The 22,381-nt window shown below is 43.3% G+C and overlaps 1 long non-coding RNA gene across 1 annotated transcript; it reads left to right on the top strand.

Moving 5' to 3' along the window:
- Window positions 1–1,391: 1,391 nt before the first annotated feature.
- Window positions 1,392–21,601, top strand: LOC141949468 (uncharacterized). Its single transcript, XR_012630783.1, has 3 exons — window positions 1,392–2,106; window positions 19,699–19,851; window positions 21,518–21,601. It is a non-coding gene; the product is annotated as an uncharacterized LOC141949468 (long non-coding RNA).
- The last annotated feature ends 780 nt before the right edge of the window (window positions 21,602–22,381 follow it).

Here is a 22,381-nt window from a genome sequence, read left to right as displayed (position 1 = left end):
GATGTGGGATATATGCCCACTCCTGTGTTTTTTGGCAGGCAGACATTTCCCTTTAAGAATCTAATACTAATCAGTCAACTGTCAGTGTTTAGCAATCTTCTGCTCCACCAGATTTCTTGCTTGTTGAGTGATTTTGGTTTACCTTTCCCTAGCTTGTGACGCTTCAGTGTATGCCCCTTGACACATCACCAAGGCATCTGAAGAGGCAAGATCAGCAGAGTATGTCAGTACAGCCACTCAGAAGGCATCAGGTTTGATATCGTCAGGAACGTCAAAATGAGCAGCCAGGGGTGAAGACAGTTCTCTTGCATGACCCCATGAGCTCAGCCTGCTCCTGCCTGACATGTACCCCACAAAGGCAGCTTTGGTGGTTGGGACTGGTATGAAGAGCATGAGGGAGGACACTGTTCCTTCTCCTTCCCCCCAAATACTCCTCCTTGCTTCTCTGTGTTGCGGCCTGTTCAGCAGAGACTTGGGCACACCACCCAGAATCCTTGTGTTTGAAACAGTCACTTTTGGGAACAACACAACCAAACTTACTCATCTAACCCCTTGGAGACAGTTTGTGTGGACTGCGCTGAGCAAAACAATAACATAAACCCTGTGAGTGCTGCTGAGCATGATTCATAGCCAATATTTTTACAACCTGCTTCTCGTTTTGTAACAGTATCTAATTGGTTTAAAAAAAATGCAAAACTAGGTCAATTTGCCATTGGGCCTTGTAAGACTCTTTAGATAAATCTCCAGACTTAGCTAGAAGTTAATTTGAGCCAGACTTAGGAAAAATATATATTAATATACCCGCAGTCTCACGTGAGAAACTTGTAGGCAACGATTTGGGATTCAGAGCTATACTCATATTCCTAAGACTAAATTCAAAGCCATCGTTTAAAAGCAAGCTTGCACACGCGTATGTCCTGATCTTTAATTAGGCAAAACTCCCACTGACATCAATAGGAGTTTGACTTGAATAAGAACTGCAGGATCAGGTCCATAATTTGGTACCTGGGATTTGATTAAGCAGCTAAATTACTAGAACAGTTTCCCCATGAGTATAATTGCCTAATTAATTTTTAAAATAGCTAAGTTCAGCACTGAATATGGTGTACCTCTTGCCACATGAAATGTATGCTGTTTAATCCAAGTTGATGGAGCTATTTGCAAGAGCCTGTAGAGTTTATTTTACAGTTAAGTAGTAGTGTTTATTTAAAGTTCAAAAATAGCCACCATTGTGTTAAAATACCATGTTTCAGAAAATATGCTCTTGTAATAGACTTGTAGTCTAGTTTGGCTATTAGCATTTCAAATGCATTTTAAAGAGTAGTGCTCTACTGCGTCCTAATTCTTGAGTTCTGGCTACTGTGATTCATTTTGCAGGTGGGAAAACACTCTGGAGGCTGGGGGAAGAACACAGGATTTTTAAATTCAGTGCTTTGAAAAGTTTTTTCTTATCAATGATCTTATTTTTTTGTTTCTGGTTTCCCAATATAATGTCTGTGTTAGATTATATATATTAAAATAAGTGTATATTGTTTGCTTTTTGCTGAAATTTCAGTCTTAACACTGTGGGCTGTAGTTGATATGTTTGCTGCAGAAGGACTTGCCTTAACAACTGAAAGATTTTTTAATTTGGTTTTTGTTTGTTTTTTTTTTTTAAACAGAGATCTTGTTCTGTAAAAGGAATAGATCATACATGTTTCCTAAGTGGAAAAAAATTACAGAAGGAATTGCAGTGCCAAAAAGTAGAAGCTGTTCTCTGTAAATGTATCCATGTATGCCTGTGTGTGTTTATATGTGTGTGTGTCTGTGTATATAGACATAAATAATTAGACTTGTAGTTGGCATAATGCATAATGCCTACTCATGCTGTTGACAGTTACTTAGTAATGCACATTCTCCCATTCTCTCCAGCTGAATTCTTAAGGCATTACCATGGGAATTCTCCCTTTCTGGGGTTTGTAACAGAGCTCTAGGACTAGCTGTTTTTGTGATGTGCTTGTTGACTGGCTGGAGCGGCCGTTATTCAGGAACTCCATCCAAGCATCTCCTGCAGAGAATGAAACCATCAGCTGTCCTCAAAGAAGTGCTCCACAGTGCAGCATAACGGTGAGTCTTGAGTCTTTGGTGAGTCTTTCAGAGTGATGGGATCTTGGATATTAACATGCTCAAAGCATGGCTAGGAGTTTAAATTCCAGCATATCACCATTTGAAGTGGGATACAGTCAAATGTACTCTTCAGAAAGGTAGGCTTCAAGTTTAGCAACCATTCTGTTCTTTTTAAGGTTCTAAGAACACTTGATAGGTAAACAAGATGGGACTCTGAAACTGCAGCCACAGTCTGAAATTGGCTGAAGTCTGCAGCCTTGCTATCTTTCAAAATGATAGCTTTTTTCTGTTCTGCCAGTGTCAGAGCCTTGCCCACAAAATAAGCAGTCCTGCACCCTTGAAAATTAGCAATTGGGTCCACCCAAAATGATGAGATGGTTTTAAAATGGGAAGATTATCTTTTATGTTTAAATTGGAGTCCTTTTGAAGGCTGTCCTGCTGTCTTGGTTTGCCAACTTTTATTTTGCATTCAGCTCATGTTTTGAAGATTTTCCGTGAGGATTATAGCAAGGAATAGAAGGAATAGAAACTTTCAGCTTTTGTTTAAAACGAAAAGAGATAACTGTCTTTTGGCCTCTTGATTTCTGCAGCTGAAATTCTCTGAAATATTGTGATTTAGTATCATTAGTGATGACTACTGTCTAGAAGTGATGACTACTGGTTTGGGTTCCTCTGGGTTTTAAATAAAACTTGGGGATGTCTTGGGTCCCTGTCCCCCCCCCCCCCCCATTAACTAGTACTGATCCTCAGTAAAATTGAGGAGACTTCTCAGTCATGAAAACGTAAAAGGTAAGAAGGGAGTACAAAGTATGTTTATGATATTTTAGGGCTGTAATTTGTCTCCCAAAGCTTTGGGAAGCGTCACACCCCTTCTCTCTGTGGCACTCTGACCTCCTCTAGCGGTGGCTGGGCCACAGAGAGCCTCTGGCAGCTCCTGGCAGGGGTGAGTCTTTGGCCCGGGGTGATGTGGCGCTAGCTCTGGGATCTGGTGATCTGGAGTGGGATCTCTGCTGTCAGGGATCCGCTGGTGTGAGAGGTTTCCAGTTCCCTTAGATTTAGCTGAGTTTTCACCTCTTGCCTTGATTTTTCCTTTGGACGATGCCAGAAGCTTCTTGTCAGTGTGTGTCACTCAGAGGAGCCAGAGAGATGTGATGGTTGAAGTCTGACAGCTCCTATTAGCCATGCTTATTTTTAGTCCGGGTTTCTAAAATACGAAACCAGCAAAGAACAAATACCAAGAGGTTTTTTTTCTCTTTCTTCCCCCTCTCTCTTTTTTTAAATGCAAACATGGGGAAGAGAGCCAAGTTTCATTTTCTCCTCAAATTTAGTCTTCTTTCTGTAACTGCGGATGCTTGAAAAATCAAGAGTAACACCACAAAGGGGACATCTCTGTGTATCTCGTTCTCCTTATTGTCTTGGCTCACTTGACCCTGTTGGGGATGTGCCCTTTCATTGTGTGCTGCTGTTGAGCCTGTGAGGGCAAACAAAGGGAAATGAGCTCTGTATAAGCCCGCGGCTTGATCAGGAACCAGCTGAATTAGCTGGACCAGCCCTTGACTCAGTGTGGCTGTGTAAGGATGCAGCTCTGATGTGCCAGGGTACTCTGCCTTTAGGCAGGAGCACTGCTTGCCTTCAGTGCTGCATGGAGGGTGCAGTCAGTGGTGGGGATGCTTTACTCAGAGTGACTGGGGAATGGGCACAGCCTTGCTGGTCTTGAGGGGAGAGAAAAACTGAACTAAAACTTTAAAGAACTACTGAATTGCATCCCACTACAACAGGAGAGCAAGAGATGGTTTCTCCCTTTCACTGGGCAGAAAGCAAAATGGTTCAGTCCAGTGGTCCTCACCACAGGCTCTGGTGTGCTGTGTTGTTATCCCTGTTTTACATTCAAGGAAGTGGAGATGGATTTAATCAAAATCGTACAGAGCAGAAATGGCAGGACTGGATCTGGGGGGGGTCTGCCTCCCAGTGCACTGGACTCTTACTTTCAACATGAATAATGAAGGACCAGCTCCAAGAGGGTGGTACATAGTATCTTTCTTTCTTAAACCTCTAATGCCCTTCCAATTGCTGCCCTGGAGTTGTTTGTTTGTCAAAGATCTCCTTTCTAGCTGGCAGTCCTTTCTCCTGCCTCTTTGTAAAAACTCAATGCTTTCCCTAGTCAGTGAAGGCATCGTTGTTTTAACAGCATAAATGTCTCCTGAGGCTTAAGCGATGGTGTATTTATTTTTTTTCCTTCCTCAACTTTTTTGACTAAGCCTAGGTGAAGTGTTTGATTTATTATGTTTTAAAAAGTAAGAGTGGCAGCTGGATTTTGCTACTGTGTTTTCTTCTACCTCAGATAATTTTTTTTTACACTGCAGAAATGCTGAAAATAAGAATGCAACAGATTTCAGCTGTATATATGACTGTGGGGAAAATAGTTTAGTATGGTCCATGAAAATAGGGGCCTCATTCTGCTTTTGTTTTGCAACTCAGGAGAAGATATAATACAAGAACAGAAGTGAGGTAAAGACCATGAAAGACCCATGGTGTGTTTAAAGCCTGCCCTAAAAATGATCAGTTGTGATTTGGTGAGTATGGTGGAGGTACTTGGATAAAGTCCTGTGCCACCAGCTGAATCCAAGCCAGCTCAGCAGACCCAGGTCAGGGAGGTTAGTTGGATTGGGGTTATAATTTTTGTAATGCACTGGTGTTTTTTTGTTTTTTGGGGTTTTTTTGGAAGGGGAGCTTTTAAGAGCTTTAGTGGTTTAAAAAGAAAAAAAAGATCCAAACAGAACCAACAAAACCAAAAATGAAACACACACACACACCCACCCCCCCCAAACCACCAAGCAATAAACAAAAAACCCCAGACCCAAAACAAAGTGATGGTTTAGAGCCAAAGTACTGATAGATGTATTTTTCAGAAAATTCGTGGTGCGTTTTGGGTACATGAGATCTGGTCATACTGTCAAATGACTTTGTGTCTTAAAACTACACTTTTTTCTAAGCTTGCATGGTAATGGTAGTTTTAGTAGCTTTTGGATAGAGCTGAGAGCTGATACATTTGAGCCTCTGCAGCCAGCATCAAGGAGGCCAAAATTGTCTGGGTTATCCGGTTCCTAAACTACCCCATCATCCTGTATGGATGTGTGGGGATTTTGGCTTTGCTGCATCAGTCTCTTTGAGGAGAGCAAAAGGGAAGATTAATTCTCCTAGAAAAAGCTTCCTCTGCTTTGCATCTGTATCAATTTCAGTGAATTCAGATCTCTTTTCCTTTCTTGGGAGGGTGGAGAGAGTGTTTAAACTGAAGACTTAGAGAGCATGGCAGTGCTGGGAAGTTTTCTAAGCCCTAGGCAAAAACTAAATATCAGTATATTTCAGTCTGTTTGTCTGGAATATTTGATGAACTTCATTTTTATCTTAAAGCAGTTTAAGACCCTGGAGAGAAATGCAAATCTCATCCTTCTCCCTATGAAATAAACAGGAGCAAATATGTATTGGTTGCTACATTCTAGTATTTTTTTGCCATCCTTTATCCCACTGTTAAATACTTTTCCGTTTGGTTAATCCTTGGAGTGCAGAGAAATTTGTGTTTAATTCTATTGCGATCACCCTGTCTGATCACCCCTCCTAAATAGGCAGTAGGATTTTCCTGAAATGAATGAATTTGTTTGAACAAGGATGCTTTTCCAAACAATTTGCTTTGTCTTCATTGAAAAACTGTAGTGATGGATCTGCATTGCTGTCACCTGTGGTGAATGACTTCCAGCCTAGTCAGACTGTGTTTAACTTCAGTTTCTGTTAGGCTTTTGCTAGACTGGGGAACTGTTATCACAGTTTGGTTCCCATGTAGGTGTGTATGAACCTATGCTTTGATAAGCTAATTAGGCAGAGGTGTCTCACAAAAATGCATCTCCACATCCTTTAATCAGCTGTGTGACTCTGCTCTCAGCTGCTCCAAATTTAAAGAGGTATTTTCTGTTACTATCTGTCTGCCAGTTCCCTCTTCCTTGCTGTGCTCTGTGGTTTTCCTTTAAATATCTTTGAGGGTGGGACTATCTGCATGTTTGTACATTATTGAGGACCTGGGAGGGCCTCTGGGTACTGCCTTAATAAATATGTTAAATAATAAAGCCCAGAAGAGATGCTGCTTTAACAGTATCTGGGTGTACCAGTGAATAAATCGAGAGCAGATCCTGTTAGTCTCTCCCCTTTCTTAGCCAGCTGGGGGCATGGGAGATACTTTAAAAGACCCACTGTGGCAAAATCGTCATCCTATTTCCTTTATAAATACATTGATGGTTAGAATCTGTGGCCCTTCGATGTTGTTTTTTTTCCCTGAAAAATGCTGCTGCCTTCTTCTTGAAAGCTGTGAGATCCCCAAAGCTTGCCAGGCAGAAAAGCTCAGGGAGCTCTCAAAGGATGTTGCTGCTTTTCCCTCTAACCTCTTACAGTCTCTACCTTTCCTCTGTTCTTTTTTCTTTCTTTGCCAGTAAGGCGCTGTGTGCAGTCTTCTGTGAACCTTTGTGGGCCAGATTTCTCCCAGGTGCCTTTTTTCCTCCTCAGTAGCTGCAGAAGAGGCAGTGAATCTGAGGGGGAGATGTGTTTTATGATTTATAACACTTTATAAAGTGCATTTCGCAGCAGGATTGACAGAGCTGGAGACTGAAGTCCACCCAAGACTGGGGATGCAGAGGCGGGTAGGGGATGGATCTGCCCCTGGGGACTATCCCTGTGCCTCAGAGCCACCCGTGGGCTGAGTGGGGACACCTCTGCTCACTCAGTCCTTGCTTCCCTGCTCAAAGTGTCTGCAACAAGAGGGTGGGTTAGTCCCAGGTGAGCTCAGGACCTGTCTCTGCTGAGAGCTGTTTTGAGTGCAGCGCTTCATTTTACATCACTGGTATCTCTCCAGAAGTCATGGGAGGGCTTATGCATGTGACCAGGCTCCATTATCCAGGCTTATTTTGACAACCCCACCTCTTCCTCCATGGGCTGCCTCCTGATGGCAGGGGTGTCAGCACAGATTCCCAGTGTGAGGGAGCTGGCCTTTATTCCGCGTTCCCTTGGCACTCGCGTGCTCTGTTAGATACTTCAAGCAGGGCTCTTTCCCACGGTTCTTGTGCTAGTCTCTGCCTCTGCCCCTTTCTTGCCTGTAGCCTCAGGGCTGCAGCTCTCCAGCCATCTATTTATATGGCCCTCATTTGTCTTAGTCTCTTTGGCACTTATATGGCTCCCATTGGCCCAGGACTTGAATGCCTCCCAATCTTTAATATATTTATCTTCACACATGCAGACACACATGCATACCTGTGAGGTCAGGAAGTACCATTGCTCCTATTGTACAGATGGAGAACATTAAATGGTAATTGGCTAAACTGGGAGCAGGTGGTGGTGGTGATGGAGGAAGGCTGCTTACACATGGTACAGAAAATGGCATCACAAGAAATGGTTCATCAGCCAGAGTGCAGCATTGGGAACGCAGGTCTCCCCACTCACATGTGAGTCTTGTAGCCAGTAGAATATGAGGTCCCAGTCATGCCCTATCACTGTTTTGGCCTCTGCAATCTTGAATCTTGTTTTAAAATACTTTTGTCCCAGTGATACAATTTCAGAGGTAAAAGCTTCTATCAAATTGTCCAGCCAGGATGGAGACGGAGGTCAGAGTCCTCTTTAGTCTGTCAGTGAAAGCAGAGGATCTCTTAGTGGCAGGATCCTTCCCTCTTGCTTGCTGGTTTGCTCTTCGTGGAGGGGGTTTGATCCCCTCTTTTCAGTGGCTCTGAGCTGGGGATGGGCCCAGCAGTCTAAAATGCAGCTGTCAGCTCAGGGTTTGCTTTGTTTTGCTAGAGCGCTCTGAACAGACTGTCTGCTGGGGCAGGAATGTTTGGCAGCTCCTACACAGCAACACTATTCCTTGGCAGTCGCTTTCCGTTAGCATTTCCCAAAGATGGCAATGCTGCCAAGCATATCTCCAAATGCTTTGCAAACTTGAACAATTCTCAGTATCTTCAGTATAGAGCAATGCAACAATGCTTGTTGCATTTAAGGAGCTAAATCAAAACCCATTGGGGGTCAGTGATAATCCTGTTCTTTTGGAGTCAATGGTGTCTTCTCCTGTGCTTAAAGTTGAGCAAGCGCAAAATGTCTGGCTGAGCGTGAGCTGAAGCCACATGCCTGGAGCCACTGTGTGTGAATTGTGAGGGGAGAAGTCAGGTGGCTGATTCCTGGGCCCATGCCTGGCCAATAGACCACGGTGCTTAATTAGTGTGGCAGCTGTTCTCCGTTAGCAATGCTTTCCTTAGGCGCCTGCACTAATGTTCTTGATAGCAGCTAAGGAGAAAAAGGAGGAGGAAATTGCATCTATATTTAATTAATACTGCATTCATATTTTATTGCGGAGAGCCCTTAGGTGGAGGAAGATTCTCAGTGAGAACAATTGCTTTTGAGTACTGGAGCCATTGTATGGTGCTGAGGAGGTGAACTTTGGTTTTAAAAACAAACCCAAATTCCTTCCAGGGCAACCTGGGAAAGCCCAGAAACCCTCTGCCACTCACCTCCCACCCTCAGGCTGAAAAGCAAGTGGCAAATTTGCTGATAATTCATATCTGATTAGCTTTAATAACTTCTAATATTGTGAGTGAGACAGACTTGGTGGGTTGCAGACAAACATCGCACTGATTATTTTTTCTTTTTGATAAGATGCCAGGCTTGGAGAGGTTTCCTTTTTGATTCTCTGAGCTTACTCCCCTCTTCCAGCTGCATGCTGTGCTCCTTCTCTTCTGGCTCTGAATCCCAGCATGGAGATGGAACATGTCGTTAAAATGGCCGTCACGTTCCCGCCCTGCACGGTTGGATTGCTGGGGCTGATGGCGGGTCCGAGGCGGCTCGTGAGGCTGGCAGGGTTGGCCTTGGCAGCGGGTAGAGATGAGAGCATGAGAGAAATGGCCATTTGCTGGAGTGGCCTTGGCCGCTTTTGAGGCCACTTCGAGGCATCGCCTGGGTGCGATGCTGCACAGAGTAGAACGGAGGAAGCTGACGGTGTTTTGCAGTTGGCCTGAGCACGGCCGAGCAGGAGGTGCAGCAGCAAAGCCAGCACGTGCCCTTCTTGCTGGAGGCCCTGATCCTGCACGCGGATGGGTCGCTGCTGCTGTCTCCTGCTGCAGCAGTAAGGCAAAGGCAGAGCATGCTCACTGACCTGCTGTCAGCACTCACCCCTCTTTCCTCATCAGGAGCAGACTTGGGCCAGGAAGGAGACATTTTATAGTCCAGTCAGAGAAACATAAAAAGTAGCCTTTGAAAGACTGTGTGTCGTAATAGCCCAAACCTCTTAAAAAATTATGTACACACCCTTCATGCACCATTAAGTATCATTGTTTCATTTAGTTAGCATGCAGTATAGCTCTGCTTGTACTCTGCAAAACGCATTACATCTCATTCTCCAAAATGTTGTTATACTGTGGTTTGCATTATAATAAAAATATGCAAACAATTATTGTCCAAACAAAACTAAATATAATTTAATTTTTAAATCCTCCTCCTTCTCCTTTCACTGATTCCACAGTTTTTCCTTGGTAGTGTCCAAAATTCAGAGAGAAAGGAAAGCTGAAGTCAGAAGTGTTTACAGAAAAGAGCATTTCTGCCTTCCTACAACTACAAAAGAAACATTTGTTGCCTCAGATAACTCCTAAGCAAACTGCCGTCAAAACAATTAGTGTTATTTTTCTATTATCCTCCTAGTTGAGAGTAAATAGCCATTTCATGAATATGTTAATTATTTGGTAGGTGCAGAAGATAAGTGGATGGTATATCTCCCCAAATGATGATAAAGGTTCTATTGTATACAAAAATTTCCAACAATGATTTTTTCCAAGTATTTGGGGTCAGACGATTGCAGTTAAACTGCTCACAACTGGACTGGTTCTGCTTAACTTAAACTTAAAGATTTAACAAAAGTAACATCGTGTTGCAAGTGAAGATTTTTTTTTTTACTTTCTTTTTTAAAGACAATGCAGGCGGGTGAGCAATCAGAACTGAGTGCCTACAATAGCTGAACATTTAAATCCTGTTGTATTTCTGTATTAAGTTTTAAAGGCTAACAGAGAGGTTCTGAAAAAAAAAATCACTTATGTAAGCACTGCAGGGTGGTATGTCTGTGTACTATTAAATACATGGTATTTTTAGATGTAAAGTAATACTGGGTTACTCTATTTAAATTGGGCTATCTGCAGGGCAGAAATTATTTCTGAATTTATCTGTCAGTAGGAACTGCAGGTTACTAGATAGATGTGTTTGTTTATTTTTTAAAATCATCCAAATATTTATTTTAGTGAGAGTGTGCTTATTTAGATTCTGGAGAAGCAGAAAACTGCTGGTTTTCCTTTTGGAGATGTGTACATTTAGGAAAAAAATTCAATATTCTGCAAAGTTGAATGCACCATTGTGCCAGATAATTAAAATGTAAATTTAAGTATCTATGCCTGCTTTGTGATTTTTTTAATACTTTTAAGTTAGTTGTCTTTTAAAACATGTGGTCAGCTGTTGTATTCACATATGGTCAAATGATCAAAGTCTGAACTCCTCTCTAATTGTCCCCTGCTGCTTGTCTGCTCTGTCCATGATCAAGGCCTCAGCAGGTGATAAGAAAGGCATGAGAACAGGCTGGAAGGAGAATGAACTACTGAGGGGCCCAAGCTGAAAGAAATAAAGACTTCCAGTACATCACCCTGACAGTAAAGAACCAAGAAAAAGTGAAGTCTGGTTAGTTCTTATTTTTTCTTTCTTTCTTGCCTTTTTTCCCCTTGCTCACCAATCTGCATATATTTTTTTAAAGGCAAAATGCAAATGTGGTAGTCTCTGTGTATTCTCAGCTCTTATAAAAGACAGAACCAAACAGCCTGCTTCAGACGTGTTTATTTACTTGCTAGGAGGAGGAAGCTGCTAAGTCACACAGTTTATAGTATTTCACATGTTTGTGGAAATCATTGCAATTCTTTTCACTTGTGCTTGTCATTGTTTGCCTGGAGTTCACTTTGCCAGATGGTTCTTTATTGTCACTGGTGTCCACACCTCACTCTTGCATCACTTCAAGACCAAATGGTGTGAAGAGCTTTAATACTTAGAGGATTTAGTAAAAGTAAATCCACACTTTGTGGAAGGTTCATTCTCAGCTATTCAAGCAGGTCTAGCACTGATTCAGAGAGGGAGTAGCTGACCCAAGGAATGAAGAAAGGGTGAAGTAAATGGATTGTCTTTGCCATTCCTGTTTGTCCCCTGCTCTCTTGCAGTCAAAATGCCAGTGGAAAATGAAGGATCAATATTAGATTTAGAATAAGGAGTTAACAGTTAAAGAAAGGAAGACGCATTGTCAGATTCCCCCGTGCTTCCCCCCTCTGCCCCCCCCCCTGCCCCCAGTCAGTGTAGAAAACAGTTGGCTGCATTTCTTAAGCTAAATTTCTTAGGCTTGCAGTAATGTATTTGTATGCATCATGTTTCTGGAACCACGTGAGGATTAATTTTTTACATGAATTTGCATGCAAATAGAGTACTCCCTTTTGGCTTCTGTGGAGTCGTTTCTTGATGTTTGCAAACACTGTCACTCAGATGCAAGAAGTGCGATTGCCCCATTTTACAGATGAGGAGGCAGTGGCTGGCTGAGAAAGAAGTGGGTAATGTGCAGGCTGTCATTCAAATATGTGGGGTTCTGGGCAATTTACATTTCATTATTAAAAATAAGTTTGAGTGCCTATTTCTCTAATTTTGCAGGTAGCTGAAGACTATTTGTCCAATTGTCTACAGCAATAAGAGTGGACAGAGAGAGTGTGTGTCTCTGCATGGATAGGGAGTACTTTAGCAGGAGGCAGGTGTGAGAGGATTTAGAGGTTATTATAGAAAAATCCTTGCGGTGATCAGACTATTATATGGCTGCTGTAAAATAGGCAAACAGGTTAATGGGGTCTATCTGCAGAGGAAAGAGCACACATCACAACACTGCTGCAGTCCATACAAGGAGGCAGAGCTGTGTTCAGTGTCATAAGTTTTTTCTGGGGGTGGTATGGCCAGCTCCAAAGGGTTCTGTAGGCTCTGTGGGTTTTAGGTAGGACGTCTCTCGGAGCGGATTCATGGTAGAAGGGGAGACATCTCATAACTTTGATGCGCAAGGAGGGTGGTGGAGGAAGAGGAAACACGATCATGTCTCTGCACAGGGCAAAGGGTGAGAGAGACCTGAAAGGGTTTGGAGCATTTTGACCGTGAAGATTTGTGGAAGGAAGGGCCCCAGTCCTGCCGGGAGCTCTGCTGGAGAGTGTCTGCCTCAGCAGTGACCCACAGAAGTGAAGTGCCCCATGGAAATCTCAACACTTTCCTTCCCTCCCTCCTGTGTTCCCTTCTGGGGTGTGAGCTGGTTCCACTTGGTCATGCTCAAGTGACTTCCTGAGCTGGGGTCGGTGGAAGTACACTGCTGAGGAGGTGAAGTACCCACCCACAAACCATGTTTAACGTGAGAATCAGCGGAGCTGTTTGCTTCTGAGTGTAGTAAACAGAGAGGCTGCCAAGTGAAGGCAGTGAAGGAGGGTGTGTAAACGAGCTTAAGGGACAGCTAGAGGTTTTATGAGGGGTGGAGTGGGGAGGTGGAAGGATGTGGTGACAGAGGAGAGGGGAGGGAATAAACAGAGCAGGCAGGCTTGTTAGGCACAGTGGTCTTTTTCTACTGCTAATTCTTCATAGGAAAGCTGTGGCATAGCAAATGCAGGGAGGTGTATTCCTTATGCTTCATTTGCACGTTCAGGCTCTGCTTTTTATAAAATGGGTGATGCTGGGCTATCAGCCTATGCAAGTTCCTCTCACTTGTCCAACCCATGCCCAGTGTAAATGGAACCTGAAAGGATAATGCTGCATTTCTTGATATTTGCTGTACAGCCCACAGTGACTGGAGAGTAGGCTGTGGAAGGAGCCCAGACCTGGCTGCTGCACTTCTCCCACTCCACCTTGATTGCTGAGTAATTGCAGGTTATCTGTGGTGCAAATGATGAAAGATTTTGTTTTTAAGGGGGAACTGTTGCATTTGCTGTGTTCCTCTCCAGCATTCCTACCACATACATTCAGCATCTTGTTACATACCCCTGCCCAGTGAAGGCTGCATGATACCATTTGGTCTGTGAGCTGTTTGTAGGGATCTGAGATAAGGTGGGGTTTTGTCAGATGGAAAACTTACTTCCTGCTTGGTGAGTTTGGGATTTTCTCTCAAGGTGGGTTCAACAGCAGCTGCTTCTGTCTCACACCCTTTGAGCACAGTTTCAGAAAACGGGGAGTGGGCACATGGTTGCCTTGCCCTTGTGCTGGTATCTAGGACAATCTGCACAGTAGGTGTGATTTAACAGACCTGAGTATGAGGAATTTGCCTTTGTCTGCTTAGGGTATCTTGTATATCCCATGTACTACTAAATCCATCCCTCTGTGGGGTGCTGCTGGCTGAGGGATGATATATAACCCTTCTGTCAGGATTTGCCATGCCCCAATGACCTTCCTGTAAATATTTATTGTCCAGAACATCTAGAAGTAGGAAAGAAGATCTACCATGATGGTGGACACACAATTGGAACAGAGGCAGCCAAATTTAACCAGCTTACAAATTTTATCTTCTGCCATCTGGTCCTCTGTTTCCTTGGGAATAAAATTGGCAGTATCCAAAGAGAGCTGTCCCTTTGCATCTGGAACTTTCGAAGCTGGTGTGACCTGCCTACCTTCAACACAGCTGAGAGGTTTGTTTTTCACAGAGAAAACACAGCCTTGGTTGTAGACACTAATGGGAAGGTAGAAGTGAATTCTGCTTCTGTGGTAGTAGTTTTTATATAACACATTGATTTGTTACACATACAACAATAGCATAAAGCATTACATTGGAAATACCAAAATTGTGGTGGGAATGTTGAGAAGCAATGGATGGAAGTATCTTGTATGTAATACTGCATTAGCTTTGCAGACTTAAATGGTTCAGTGAGGAGTTACTGGTCACAGTAACTGTGAATACGCTCACATATTCTTATTTTTGTATTGGTCCAGGTTTCTTTACTGGCAGAAGCTAGTCCTTCTGCCAGCCCATGGAAAGTTCCTGAGCAAAGAGCTCTCCACACCTTCTGCTGATGGTAGTTAGTGTCATTCTGTTTTCTTGGAAAATGTGTTTGGATGCTATTTTCTAGAATAAACAAGTTAAAGTGGTCAGCAAATAAAATAGATTCCTCCCACTTCTCTCCTTCCCCCATATGCTCATAATAAGTGGCTGAGGAAAAAAAAAAGTGGTTGGGTCTCACTTCTGCAAATGGTCAAGAAAATTACAGAGCCAACAAAATCGATTTCCAGCTTTAATAGTCCACAAGCCCAAGGAGTTCTGCACAGTACTCCCTGGGGTCAAAGTAGGCTTTTAATCTCTGAAGTTCTATCCTGAGGAGGCGTGTTGAAAACAAGAATTTTTTGGTAGGGTCACGTGCTTCAGGAGGTTTGGGATCAACAGGAGGTGCGTGGTTTGTTTTCTCTCGTAGCGGTTTCAACGAGAGCTGTGAGCAGTGGGTTTGGTGGGAGGAGGCAAGGTGCCAGGCTCTCCTTCACACCTCCTGCTGTGTTGTACCTCCTGTGGTGTGGTGGGCTGTGACGCAGCCATCCCACCGCCGCGTCCCAGTCCCAGCACCCAGTTGGAAGGCAGTCGTTCCTGAGGCGGATTTTATGTTGCTTTATGGGTAACTGAAGGGGACAGGTCCCAGCCTTGCCTCCTTGGCATCCTTGTGTAGGAAGCAGTTTGGTTAATTACTTTGCCAACTTCCCCAGCACTGTTGTGAGAGGTCTTTGCCATGAGAGCTCTTTACAATAACAGATTATTGAGGGAGCACTCTTGGGCTAAGCAGGGAAGGCACTGAGTGCTGTGGTACTTATTTCTTGTAGGACCCAGTCCTGTAAGATGCTTCTCTGGCTGGACTTTGGTGGGAGACAGTGCGAGCCCACCCTGTCCATGCATGGGGCCTCCAGCTGACTAAAAAGGAAGGGGTAAAAAGAGTGTTCACTGCTTTGGATTGGATTGTGAGGCAGAAGGGGAGCAGGAGGCTTCAGCAGGGACTCTCCAGGAGGATTTTGGCTGTTGGAGGGAGGAAGGTGCTTTCTATATGCTGTAGGTCAAGTGACAGGGTAGTGAAGAGAATAGCCCTAATGTGCATAAATACTACCTGTCAAAATGACTCTTTCTCCTCTGCAAATCTACTTAAAAATAATTATCCATGTGCCACCCTGAAACATATCTAGCAATTAAATGATAAGGTTAATATGTTACATGCATGGAGGTCAGGAAATTTGGAGGCAGTGTTGCCATAGAAACCGTAACTGCTCTCCTGGGCACAGGAATTCTTGTGGGGTCGGTCAGGGCACGGTTGTGGGGGTGGGAAATGCCGCCAACATGGTAGCAAAGGGGTGGGAAAAGTCATAAAAATATAAAAATAAACCCAATTCTTTCATCTAATTTTGTGGTGTCAGTGGAAGAACAGTGAAAGGTGAAGCTCCTCTCCATTACGCATGTGAGAGGGAATGCTGCAGTGCTCACTGTCAGGACGTGCCAGAGACCCTGCGCCTTCGGGAGGGCAGAGTTAACTCTGCTGGTTTTAGCCTCGACAGATTTCAGCTCCTCTCAGCTCTCTGGGGACACTGTATTAAGTGGGGAAAGGATGTCTTCAAAATCATACTGGTATCCTTCTTTGGCTTCTACAGCTGCAGGCCTAGTCCATAAAGGAGATGTCTGTCCCGAAGAATTGTGCTTCTGAAAATGCTGCTCAGGCCCAGCCCACTGAGGAGAACATGTGTTCAAATATACTCAAAATAATACCATACCACACCACTAAGAGTAAGACTTTGACTCCGAAGGGGTTCTCCTGCTCTTCCACAAACTTTGAAGCCATCTAATTTTGGTCTGAGGATTACAGAATGTTTGCTTTTGTACACGTGTGTGTCTGTGAGCACTTGCGTTGGGGCCAAGTGGCTGCTCATTCCTTTCTTCAGGAGCTGGCAGCTGAAGCTCTGCCCTCGCCTCTGGGCATGTTGAGCCTGTGACTAGAAGTGATAGGGTGCCATCACCCTTTGTGATGATGAGTCCCCTTCCTCATGCCTGCAGTGTCACTGCCTGTGTCTTCCAGGTTTTGTCAATGCAGATGATTTTAGGCTAACAGAAACCCCAATGGTGAATGATGTGTCTTCTCTTGTCTAGAAAATATAAAAGGAATTTGGTGAGGAGATCAGAAATGTTGGCTTGGGCTTTCTCTGCTTTAATGAACTGAGCACTTAAACCTCAATAGTTTTGTATAGGTGATGATTCTTGTTTCAGTATCCAGGCCTCACTCTTCAATAACCTCTGAATCTATTGTTTTGCCTTTGTGAAATGGTTTGGTTTTCTGTTGCTGTCTTCTCAGAATAGATCTGTGCTTAGGTATTACCACAAAAAACAGGTAATTTTTTAAAATGAAAAAATGTCAGCTGGTTGCTGGCAGATACCTCTCATCTGGAAAAGACTCTTGGCTCATGTGCTGGTTATCCCTGCTGAGATAAAGCCAGCAACTGGAGCAAATGAAGCACTTGTGAAGTGTGCTACAGCTTCTCCCTGTAGTATGCAAACGAACTGCAAATCATCTGTGTTCCTGCAGGAAGTCCTTTATGAAAAGTAATGGGATGGAGAAGGAAATGGAGGGCCTGGGCTCTAGTGAGATTATTTTCAGTGGAGGGCAACGTGCATTTGCTGTATGGTTGGGGTATGATAATAGAAGTCTGCTTTCCATGGAATGCTGTGGCTCTCGGAGGCAGGAGATGAAAGACATAGAACGATAAAGTGGTACATCTCAGGGCATTTTATTTTATATTAAAGCATCATTTTTTGTAGCAAATGCATACCAAATGTGAGAGAGAAAGCCTATTGTGTTACCAGACTTTAAAATCAAAACATGCACAGAGATCGTGCAGTTGTTTTTACTGTAGTGAGACGTTATCCTAATATCACTTTGGTTTATTTGAATAAATTACATGTATTTGAAAATCATGTAGTAGGAATTTGACACGAGAAAGTCAGCAAAGGTACATGATGACAATACCATGAAAGGCAATGTTTATGGAAAGATATTTTCTATATACCATTGTCCAATGTTGAAACATGTTTCTTCGATTTACATTCCTTTTTTTTAAGGGTGCATAATAACTTAGTGTAGCGTTGGGAACTTGGGACAGATATAACTTAAGCAGATTTATCTAACTACACACAGTACTTTGTTGTTCGACACACAGCAGCTGCCATAGCAACTGCAAGATCACAAACTGTTATGATACCTCCGAGAAATGGGTTGTCTTCTAAAAGAAGTGCAAGCGTGTGAATTTGCATGTCAGCTTTATTTGACAGTAGCCATGACTTTTGGGGAGAAATGATATCTCCAAATGCATGCTTCTCTCCCTGTGGGATCTTCATGGTTTTTTCGATGATATTTTTTCACTTTGCCGTAATTTTTTTCATTATCATATAATTTTTTGCTGAGCAAAACCAATTGGATGTATTTTAAACTGGTCATTATTATTTCTATATACCATGATAGCATCTAATGATCTTTATAAACTTTGAGATCTTCTTCCTGCCTCCAGTTAAAAAGAGAGAAGCAAGTCCTGTCCCAGATAACTTAGGACTGAAAAAGCTGGAAGTGGAACTGGTGGCACAGAGAAGCAAAATTATTTGTCCCAGCCATACAGCGGGTTGGTGGCAGAGCTGGCAGAGAGCCTGCTGAGAACAGGGGCAGCTGTTCTGTCATACACATAGTTGGGGCTGCTAACTGGCCGTTAGGGAGGACAGTGTTGTGGGCTTGTTTCAGATGTCCAACATGTCACTTCCTGAATGCAGCTAAATATGTTACTTTGTTAGACAAGATGGAAACAAGACCAAAAAACAGGGAGAGGATTGGTGGCAGGTTTCTTCCCCTCCTGTTTTTTTGTCATCAAATCATAATTCCCAAATGGAGGTAAACTTACCTTCCTAACAGGCATGAGTGAGTTATTGTCCCTGCTTCACAGCTGGATGAACTGCTCCACTGAGGAGCTAACTGACTCCTATGAGACCTAAGATGAATCGAGAGGTGGGAATAGGTCTCATGAGTGGTTAAGAAAATAGCGCCGTGAGTCCCTGCAAGCGAAACTTTCCATGGTAGGTGATAAATAAAGCATGGAGTATTTTGCAGTTGTGTCCTGTCCTGCAGACAAACCGGTATCAAAAAACAGCTGTAGCAGTGGTAGTTCACTTGTGTATAGCACTTGGCCGATTAGACACCCAAATGGCTTAATTTTCTGACTCCAGATTTATTCTCTCTGTTTGTTTTGAAAAGGTCATGGTGATGTGTCCCAAGTCATGTTTTATATCTGTTGGGGAACTACCATGTGTCTGAAAACAAGAGCAAACCAAGAGAGTTTCCCAGTTTTTATTAATAACACATGCAGAGAGTCTACAGACGTTCATAGATCACTCCTAATGGGTGCATTTTCTTAGAATTTGTTACTTGCTTTGTGAGGCCAGTGAGTCTTAGTCATGGTCCAGGATGTCACGGAATGCACTGAAACAAACCAAAATGGTCCTTTCCTCAGACGGCTTCCAAAGTAAGCCCGAGACAAAAGGCAACAGAAATAGTCAGATGGGGGTGTGTAAGGAGTTGATGAGAACATTGGTCTATGGACCTCTCTCAGGAAAACAGCTATTTAAGTGATGACAAGCTGTTTGTTTGCATGATGGTTCAGGAGGCTTTGAAGGCTGGCTTGAAGGCAAACAGTGAAGTCACTTTGTAGATGGTTGTTGGGAGCTCTTCCTAGCAGGAGGGGTAGCAGGGAGAAAAGCACAAAAGGGATTTTGTTTGAAAATGTAGGCTATGGACACACTGGGGAGCAGGAGACAATGTTGCAGATTCATCACACTGTGTAAAACAAATCTTTATCAACTGTTCCTCTTATCAAACTTGCTGTGAGGAGGAATCTATGGGTCTCTCCCAAAGGTGACTGCATTTTGAAATTGTCAGAGATATGGTATTGCTGACTTCAGGTGGGTTTTCCCAGTCTTGCTCCCTGGTAAATCCCTGTCTTATTACGTGAATGGCCAGCTCCTTTCCTTCTCCAGGAAAAGGGCTGTGATGCACGTTATGGGAGAACTGTCGTACCCTGTGGGGATATATCAACCAGAGACTTGTATCAGGGCCTACACCATCAACAAGCAGCACTTGACAGAAGTGGGAATGAGTTGTGGAAAGAAGGATGCAGAAAAGCAGCCATTTTCAGGTTTTTGGAACCCGGGTGGTAACTGTGACTTGGGAATTCTGAGGCCTAGTTGCTGTGCATCTTTACAAGGAGTTTGTACATCTTTGCCAGCTTTAAGTGCTCAAAATTAATGAGTTCTACCTCAAAGTTCATGAGGAAGGGGTCTTTTGCTTGTTTGGGGTTTTTTTTAAGCTGTTGGATGTGTTGTTATGTTTATGAGCTTTTAGGTCTGCCTGTGTTGCCTATTTCAAGGTTTTCTTTGCAACTGAGAATTAGAAACTTATTTTTATGGTGCATGTCCTTTTTTTTATACAGAACCTAGATTTGGGTGAGTCACGTGCCTGCAGGTTCTGAGGCTTCCTGAAAAGCACCAGCCGTTGCAAGACTTGGGAAGAAACCATGAGAACGTGCAGTGCTGCTGGTTCAATGAGGACTTTTTATACAGCATCCTTTTTGGATTGTTTGGATGTAAGGCTGAATTACTCTTCTTCTGCACACCTCCCCACCCCCCCCCCCCCCCCCCCACCTTCCTGTTTGGGCTGTGTGGGAGGCTGATTTCTGATAGGCTTTAATATGGTATTTGGTAACATGATTTTCTCTGAGCTTTTACATGTAATCTGCCCATATTACTGCTGGATTTTTATTCCCCTTGTGGCTGCAGTGGATACAGCACAGAAGTCTTCAGGATACACTTAATATTTATGGTGGGAAATGGGCTGTTTGCAAACTAGTAACAAACTATAATAATTACTTTGCTTTCCACTTGAAACACTGATCTGAAGCTCTGACTGCCACAAAATTCCCATGTAAAGCCACATAGATCTTCAGCTGCATTTGTTGGATCTATTTAGATCCCTGCTTGGTTTCTAAAAGTGGGAATAAAGTCTGTGAACATCTCTAGCCACTTCCTCCCACACATTGCCTGGTGTGAGCTACTGTCTGCTTGGGTATCTATATACAGCATAACTGTAGGTGTGACTTTCTGTGGTTTGACCGATTTCCATAAGTTAAAGTTGCTAAAGATGACTGCAATGATAATTTAATATGAAATGCTGTAAGGAAATGTTGAGCTAGTGGTGAATTTTCTAGAAAGCTCTGCAAAGAAAATACTGAGCATTTGAAAAGTCAGTGGGAAAAATATATATTTTGAGGACTTGAAGCCATAAGAAATTGGTACTAATCTTGGTCAGTGTTGTAGAAATATAAGTTTAATCATGATCAAAAAGTTTGTGGTAATGTGAAAACTCTTGATGGACAAATTCTGAAGTGATTTGGATTCAATCTGGGGACCTTCATTCTAACTTTCTTGGTTTTGCTTCAATTCTTTTACAAAAATTGTACCTTTATTTCTCTATATTGGGTAATATTTTGACACAGTAAAAAAAAAAACCCACGCACAGTTTAAATAGGTTGTTTTGGTGATTTTGAAATGTGCTCTTGATTTTTGAGGCTTTCAGAAAGACTTATGGACAAGGAAGTGTAATTAACTTTGTACAAACAGAAGCAACATGGTAGAAATATTTGATTGAATAGCAGAAGGCAGTGGCTGGGGCAGGGGATTGGATCAGATCTAAAGCAACTCAGACTTAATTCTTTTCCTCTGTGCAGCACTAGCAACTGAATCAGTAGGCATGAACTGCAGCAAGACTTTATCAAAATGTCAATAAGGAGCCTACACCCATCTTCCCTTCCTGTCCCAGCCTGTTCATTGTACTATAACCCTCTGTTTGACTCTTCTTCCTCATGTCCAAGTGACGCCCCTGGTGTCACTTCTAGAAAGCAACTGGAAGACCTCAGGTCCAACTCTGTCTCAGAGCATTTCTAAAGATTTTCTTGTCCACCAGTCTCACAGCACAATACCAATACAGAGTAAGTCCAAGACATACTTTTCAGCAGTCATCAGCCCTTTTCTATGAGGTGGAGGAAATGCAAGTGAAATGTAATGAGTTGAATTCTCCAGGAGCATGTAAGGCATGCTGGTCATGTGATTTTTCCTCTTCTGACCCTGAGTGGATTGTCTTTACTTTTGCTTAATACCTTTGAAAAAATTCAAGTAGATTTTCTTTTGATAGTCACTGCTGCTGCTTTTTCTGTAATAGAAAGCCATTTAAATATCCCTTTCATTGTTTTTTAGGCTCTGCCACCTAGATGGAACTGCTGGAAAAGGCATAACTGGGATCTCCACTGGGAGGAAGGAGCTCCCAGCAAAGGAGCAAAAGGCAAATGCTCCTGAGGAAAGCCATGTTGTCCTGCAAGCTCCGTCATCCCTGGCATGCTTTAACTGAGGTTAAGCAAGTTGCGAGGACCACATGGGAGAGGGCAGTTGCTCACACAGACATTACTGTGCCAGGGGTTTTCACCCCTCCCTCTGTATTTAGCATCTGCTAGTGGGAGAAGCAGTTGAGAGGATGGAGATCCTGATCTGTGAGCCAGTACAAAGAAGCCATGGGGGTGGGGATGCTCTGGTATCGGTTACAGCTGGAGTCAACCTCGGAGGAAAGCAAACAGTGGGAATAAAGATCACAGAGGAAAGTGAGGATATCGTCTTAAAGAAAGTCTCTGCTGCACAAGATTGCCATGTGCAGTGCTGCTGAGCATCTTGAAAAGCAAACCAATAGCATTAGGGTGGGAATTCCCACTGCATCCCCCTCCTCTAGCCCCCTCACCTCTGTCTCAAGATCAAAAAGGCAGCAGCAGTGCAGCCTTCTGTCTGCGTGAGAACAGAGCCTGCGGAAGGGAGCTGCCACATGGGAAAGCTGCTCTGTGAAGATGCTTGAAAAATAAACAATGGAACATCAGCACAGTGTGAGGCAGCTACCTGGCACTCCCAGAGAAGGAGGAAAGGAGAAACCATTTGTGCTTGGGATAGGCAAGAGCCTGCCTTCCCCTCTCTTTTGAATGGCAGAGTCTTCATTTCCATGTACTTATCAGACTCAGGGTAGTGTTTACAGGGAAGGTAGTTTGGTAGAGGTAGATGCTGCAGGCAATACAACGATTG

This window comes from Strix uralensis, chromosome 13, assembly GCF_047716275.1.
Source record: "Strix uralensis isolate ZFMK-TIS-50842 chromosome 13, bStrUra1, whole genome shotgun sequence".
NCBI classification, from domain to species: domain Eukaryota; kingdom Metazoa; phylum Chordata; class Aves; order Strigiformes; family Strigidae; genus Strix; species Strix uralensis.
The sequence above is the reverse complement of the archived record's forward strand: the minus strand, read 5'-3'. Positions and strand labels throughout refer to the sequence as shown.